Source organism: Chenopodium quinoa, unplaced genomic scaffold, assembly GCF_001683475.1.
Source record: "Chenopodium quinoa cultivar QQ74 unplaced genomic scaffold, ASM168347v1, whole genome shotgun sequence".
Lineage (NCBI taxonomy): Eukaryota > Viridiplantae > Streptophyta > Magnoliopsida > Caryophyllales > Amaranthaceae > Chenopodium > Chenopodium quinoa.
The window spans coordinates 3,338,333-3,345,571 of NW_018743593.1; the positions used below are offsets into that span (position 1 = coordinate 3,338,333).

Here is a 7,239-nt window from a genome sequence, read left to right on the forward strand (position 1 = left end):
TAAGTTATTCTTCAATTTTTTGTGTTTTCGGACTATCACACTCGTATTTTTTTTTATTATATGCATTATTGATTTTTGTTAAATTAATAAAAACTGTTTTTATTTGTTTAAATAAACTTAAACATAATTATTAATTAGATAAATAATTTACATAACCTAAATTAAAATAAAGTTGTTCAAAAAATGAAAACAAAATATATTAACATTAACATAAACATAAATTAATCACATATATTAAGTTGTACTAAAAAAAATATATATCGTTTAATTCGTTTTTTTTTTCATTTATTAAAAAAAATAAAAATAAATAAATAAATAAAAGGGTGGCACGGTTTGGCCCGCGGCTCGACACGGCACGGCCCACAAGACATGTGGGCCGTGCCGTGCCGTGGGCTGGGGTGTGCCAATATCCGGCACGGCACGGCACGGCACGTTGCCCATATTTTCATGAACGTGTATGCTTAAGTTACTTCTTAAGTTAAAAAATAAAAAATTAAAACAATGCAACTATTGGACCTCATAAGTCACAAGCCGACAACCCTATAGAACTAAAACTACTGCTAGACTTCTGATTTGACATGTCAGAGATTATCATGCAAATTATATTTTGGTTTATCCTTTTTTATTTTTAAAAAATAATTATGCTTACACCTTGTTTTAGGAATTTTACAATTGGTAACTGTAGATTATCTAGATTTTCTGGTTTCATTATTTACTTATTTCTATATTAATTTATTTTTAAATTTAAATATATTATTATTTATTTATTTTTAGTCAATTGTGTAATATTTTTTTACTAAACAATTAGTTTTAATAAATCAAATTAATGTTGATTATAGGAAACATTAAATAATACAACGCGTTCTTCAATTAAAAAACAAACCAATTATAAAATAGAAATAATACGGATTCCTAATTTAATTAAATAATGTACTCATTTAATAATTTATCTTGGATTCTTGATAATGACTTAATATTAATTAATTATCCTTAAAAAAATTGCTTATTAAATACGGTTAATTTCCATTTAAAGCGGTTAGAGACTTAATTCAAGAAGAGGGATAGTCAGCACACCTTCGTTTCATTTTCTCCATTTTAACTTAAAGTTCAAACGTTTCTACACATTTTCTCCTCACTTTTCCTCTTCAATCACTTCAAAACATTACTTAAATTTAAAAACTTCACAATAAGTCACGCCAACTAAAGGTTCAACACGCCATGGATGCGTCTGGAGAATCGTAAGTGTCTTACTCGTTTTTTAGACATAATTTCATGCAATTACATTATTTCTTGATTGTAGTAGTACTTTAATTTGGAAAATTGCAAGCTTTGTGTTCAATTCAAATTATGATTCAACTTGCAAATTGATTGAAACTTCTTAGAAATTACTTATTTGTACCCTGATTTATGGATTAGCGATTTGCATAACTCAATTTGTTGAATTGGCATTGCTATTGCATGATGTTCCGATTGTTGTTGTTCTGGAAAAATAAAAAATAAAAAGTATTTTTAATTGCATAGAATGCTTTAAAACCCTAACAGGATCGTCCACTACGTATGCAGAAAAGGCTTCGCTAATTACATTGATATTTTGTGTTAATTAATATGGTCATTTTAAAAAAAAACCAACAAGCCGATCAGTAAATTAAATAACAACTGTTTCCATTTTACTTTCATCAATCCAAAGGATGGTCTAAACAGCAATCCTGCAACGAATAAATGGCTAGATGTCACTTCTATGGCATCAACAATTGCGTCTGAGTCTGAGGTAACAATTTATAATATGTTTGACATGTTGTTAATCAATTTAGAAGCGCTGTTTTTATTGCAAGAATTTGAGTAAATTGTATACTGGACAGAATCAGATTGAAGCATCAAATGTTGCTGGTCCTGAGCCTAGCAAAGTTACAGAAGATGAACATAATGCTGACCCTAATCCTGAAAGTGAAGTAAGTCATGTGTTCCACCAAAATATTTTTATGGAAATTTACTGTAATGTGTTGCAAGATTGATTAGTTCCTTTTGGTTAAGAGGCAATGATGATTATTTATTTGACACTAATAAACCAAAAATGATACATTTCATGTAACACTCTAGCAACAATAATTAGTGTTATAGCCCATATTTTTCCCTAGTGAAGTGTATAATTATATTTCGTCACATTTTGTGCAGACAAGTGGTTCTGGGCTAGCACAGTCACAGAAGGGTACTGTAGTGGATCCTAGTATTGAAACCCACAACAAGGCAACAACAGATTTGGTACTCAACTAATTACCAACTGGATTAGAGAGATCAACGAATGAATCAGGGGTGAGATGTTAAAACTTATGAAGTATTCATATGATTCCAATTTAAGTTTATGTGTAGAGTCAATGTTACATTGACTCAATATTTTGTTGTTTTGAATGTAAAAAGCCTCCAATAGAAGGGAATGTTGGAGACAGTGAGTCTAAGGTAACTGATCAGGGTGAAGATGCTGATGTGAGAGAGGAATCAAAGGTATCTTCAGTAAGTTCACCTTGAGTCTATCAACTTAAAATGATTCCTGTTTAAATTATTATGTTGTGTAAAATTTGGGATGTATTGTTGTTTTGTATGGTAAAAGCCTCCAACAGAAGAGAATGTTGTTGACCGTGAGTCTAAGGGAACTAATCACGGTGAAGATGCTGTTGTGAGAGAGGAATCAAGGGCATCTTCAGTGAGTTCACCTTGACTATATTTATTCAAAAATAATTCCTATTTAAATCATTATATTGTATAATATTTGGGATTTGTTGTTATTTTGTATATACATAGCCTCGAACAAAAAGGAATGGTGGAGAAGGTGAGTCTAATGCCACTGATCAGGGTGAATATGCTCTTGTGAGAGAGGAATCAAGGGCAGCTGCAGTAAGTTAACCTTGACTCTCTTAGTACAAAAATGATTCAAGCAATTTAACTTATTGTATTGTATAAGATTGGGAATGAATCTGACTATTCTGTTTCATGTAATAGAGTTCGCCAGTAGGGGATGTAGGAATGGAAGCTGGAGTACAAGGTGGGGATAAGTCTCGTGTGCATAGTGGACAGGAAGTTGGGGATGACCATGGTGGAAATGGTTTCGGGGATAAGAACATACAAGAAGAGGTAAGTTTCTACGTAATATCTCTTTGATGAGTAGATAATAGATCCAAATATCAAAATGTAGATCTTGCAAATAATAATAGGATTGAATGAGTTGTTTTGTCACTTACTAGGAACCGCTTGTAAAGACATAAGCAGAAGTAAAAGAAAGCGTCGTCTCGGAAAGGAAATAGAGTACGATAATGTCGTTCCAATTGTCATTATGGAAGGTGAAGAAGAAGAAACTGAACCAACAAAGAAGAAGAAAAAGCGCGGAAGGCCATCCCTCCCAGATCACAAAAAAAAAATCATGTAAGTGTTATATCTTATCGTAAATAAAATATAAATTTTACAATGCTGGTGGTATAAATTACTTTAGCTAATTACAATGTACCAGTGTACATGACAATATATTATGTGATGCAGTATCCTGTCATGAGGATTTATCTAGACAGAGTTTTCGACGCAGTACCAGAAGGCAATGCTCAAAAGGAACGGATTAGGGAGGCTGGATTTTCCACATTTCTAGACTTGAAGTTTACCGAACTTGACCGGTTTTTTCTGTCGTGGTTAATTGGTCAGTGGGATCCTGAAACCCAGTAACTACGCATTAGGGATGATTATGAGATCAATATTAAGTGGTGGGGTGGATATATGGGCTACAATTCAGTGATTATACATTCACTATTGAAGACAGTGTTACAGGTAATAGGATAAGATTTTACAGCTTTGGAAACAAATTATGATAATGTAAACACTTTTTATAACCTCCCATTGTATAGATCGTATAAAGCGAAATTTGAATATTTTTCCCTATGGTGCGTACTAAATGCAAAGGACAAAGAGTACAAGAAGCTGAAGACTTCCTATTCCAACAGAGGGGGGATAGGTTATGGCATGGTTCGGCAAGATATAAAAGATAATCTGGACAACAAAGATAGGTTCTTGAAGTCATATATTTTCCATGTATTTGGAAATCTAATATGTTCAACTCTGAACAATTGGATTAGTCCACTTTTATGCTGGATTTTGAAATCGCGGTACCTGAAAGATGCACGGAATTGGAATTTTTCAAAGTTTGTGCTTGATTGGATGATCAAGCAGCACAGAGAAATGGATGCAGAGAAGGGTGGTGTCAAGGGATGCAGATAAATGGATGCTCATATAATAATATTGTCCTATACAGATTGCATACCTTGACTGATTGAAATTAGGCGATAAAGGGCATAGGTGGCATACCGATAGACCAAGGCTTGGATTGTGGCAGCAGGATGATATTGAATGAGCGATTCATGCAGACACTGTTAGTGATGGGTCGTATGGTGCAACGGAGGTAATAATTGTTTATTTGCATACAATTACAACTTGAGCTTTTCCTACAAGAGGTGAGGAACATGCTTTTGATCAGTTGAATTTTGTTTAGGTTGTTAGGGATGTTGTGTATGGGAAAGAATACCCTATTGGTACGCGGAAGGACCTTCCTATGTGGATGAGGAGTCCGCCTCCTGTGAATCCTAAAGTAACCGTCGTGGAAAGGAAAAGAAAAAGACGGGAATGCAAAGCAAAGGTCAGGGACTTGAAAGACTACAAAGACATTCAACACTTGAGTTCTTCCGAAGAAGAAGAGGTAATTTGAAACCGAGAATAACTAAGTATGTAGACTGTTATGCATCAGATTATTGATAATTCAAACTTTTCTTAAAGACAAGCAAAGGAGATGAGGAAGAAGCCACTTTGAGTCGTACTCAGAAGAGTAACAGAAACAAGACAAAGAATGAGGTAAAAGTTGTGGTCTTAAATTTGGTTGCTTTGTTTGATAAACAATGCCGACTGTGTCCTAATGCTTGCGTTTTCTTTCAGGAACTTCATGTAGTTCCACCTGCTTTAATCCTAGGAAGGGTTACAAGAGCAAGAAGCAGATTGATACAAAGGACAAATCCTGTTAAAGGGGATAAAAATGTAAATCAGTTAAATATAAAGTTTATGGCAATGTGTTTGATACAGTTTAGCATTTATTGCCTATAAGCATATAATTATTAGGATCGTGTTATATATTACAGTAGCTTATTATTCATAAAAGCATGATATTGAATTCTCACATGTACAACAAAAAAATGGAAACAAGGACCACTGGGAAAGGTGGCAGAACAACAACCAAGGGTGTTATCTCAAAAAAGAAAAGTGCAAAAGCTAAAAAAGATTCAAGTGAGGATGAATTAAGCACTAAGATCAGCAGTGAAGATGACAAGGCTAATGACGATGATGAGGAGAAGGATAGGAATAAGGAGGGTGATGATGATGATGATGATGATGATGATGATAGTTAAGAAAATGAAAGTGATGAAGGGAGTAAAGGAGATGATGACGAGGCTGATAAGTAGGTGACAAACCCCAAATCTGGGAAAGGAGATGAGGGTGGGCCTGACAATGGTAAGAATGGTAATGGGGGAAATGATGGTGAGGCAGATAAAATGGAGGAAGATGATGGTGGGGAAGGCCTAATGGTGGGAGATGATGACAAAAATGAAAAGAATGCACATCCGGATGTGGAAACCGACATCGATTACCTGAGCGACCGTGATGACAATGAGTGCTTGCCCCAGATTTTTGATCACCAAGGACATAGAATCACGACGATATGTGACAAAAAGTCTAACTATAGTAGGGTGAGTAACAACTATTGTCGTTATGTGTATCTGTGTACCTTCCTTTGTTAGAGTAGATAATGATAAGTGTTTTAATCAAACAGGTTTAAAGAGCAGATTTTGTTCAAATGGTATGATGTAACAGTTAACCGTGAATTAGTACACAAAGCATGTAAGAAGAAGTCTCCCATTTCAGTACAGGCAATGATTAAATTATAAAACGATCACCTATCTTTCAAACAGTTGGTATGGGATGCATTTTCCATTTAAAACACTATTAATATTAGGTTATACAAAAAATAGGTAATGGACGTATTTGCAGTTTACACAAACAACGAAAACTCCAGTAGTGCAGATTATGGAATCTACGTCTTTAGGCCATCATTTTTGGTACGCTAATTTTGATATATATTACCAAATTCACATATTAAGCTACTGTTCTATAGTTGTCTATTTTAACTTTTATATCATTGACTTATGTTTCCAGTGCAACCTACTGGAAGAGGATGCACAATCTAAGCCTGTTATAGAACAACTCTTGATGGATGAATCGGAAATGATCGACAACTATTTCATGACTGAAGGGAAAAAATTCAAGGATAAGCGGAAGGTGTGTCTTCACTTCTAAATCTATGTTAATATTAGAAAAGACAAACTATGTTATTCATTGATCTTTCCCAACCCAAATTCTATAGATTGGTTGTGTATGTTAACTGAATCAGAATTTGCGGATTTGTGTTACATATGGGACATAGGTGATTATGCCCATATTTGTCGATGGAGGATGGTGTGTTTACATTGTCATTGTGGAACGCAAAAAGTGTTTATAATAGATTTTCAAAACACGAGTGAAGAGGATAAGGATGAAGAAGACAAAAGGCATGAGGAAAGGATATTGGTGTTGGTAAGCAGACTAATAATGTGGTGAACCAGCAATAGATTCATGTATATGTTTTTGGATTATCTCATGACACTTAATATTGATTGCAATTGTATAAGAACACTCTTTATGACACCGCTATCAAGAGCATTTTACAAACTTCCAATTAATTAATGACACTTAGCTGGTCCTACACAAAACAAGAGAGAAGGGAAAATAATGGGAGGGAAAATTGAGCGGTAGTTTTTCCGGGCTTTTGGCGGTATTATGTTGTTCCAAGGCGGGAAAATTGTGATAGAGCGCCAAAGTGAATTTGGGTCCCACTTAATTTCATCATCGTTGTCTTAAAAATGGGAAGTTAGGAACTTAGCATGCAATCCTTTATTGCCACCATTGACATAGTTAGCAACTTAGCATGCAAAAAATTTATACAAAGAATTGAACACCTATACTAACGTAAGTATAATATCAATTCTCCCCCACTTCTGCAATCTAATTTCGTTGTTAATATTTGAAGATTCAAAATTTTTCCCCATTGATTGTTGATTTCCCCTATATTCTGATGGGTAATATTTCCATTATCATTGTAATTTTAGACTGTAATTTTAGCTC

At 34.3% G+C, this 7,239-nt stretch overlaps 2 long non-coding RNA genes across 6 annotated transcripts; both read left to right on the forward strand.

The window, feature by feature from the left end:
• The first annotated feature begins 1,060 nt into the window (after positions 1–1,060).
• LOC110682808 lies at positions 1,061–2,678 on the forward strand. Of its 3 annotated transcripts, none has more exons than XR_002503484.1 (6): positions 1,061–1,238; positions 1,688–1,768; positions 1,860–1,949; positions 2,173–2,310; positions 2,416–2,508; positions 2,606–2,678. It is a non-coding gene; the product is annotated as an uncharacterized LOC110682808 (long non-coding RNA). The 3 variants fall into 3 exon arrangements; XR_002503486.1 differs by having other exon boundaries at positions 1,866–1,949; XR_002503485.1 differs by having other exon boundaries at positions 2,416–2,499; positions 2,606–2,621.
• Positions 2,679–3,256: 578 nt separating this feature from the next.
• Positions 3,257–5,969, forward strand: LOC110682807. Of its 3 annotated transcripts, none has more exons than XR_002503483.1 (6): positions 3,257–3,414; positions 3,529–4,435; positions 4,526–4,729; positions 4,807–4,881; positions 4,963–5,768; positions 5,852–5,969. It is a non-coding gene; the product is annotated as an uncharacterized LOC110682807 (long non-coding RNA). The 3 variants fall into 3 exon arrangements; XR_002503482.1 differs by having other exon boundaries at positions 3,529–3,807; positions 3,940–4,435; positions 4,963–5,968; XR_002503481.1 differs by having other exon boundaries at positions 4,963–5,968.
• Positions 5,970–7,239: the final 1,270 nt, after the last annotated feature.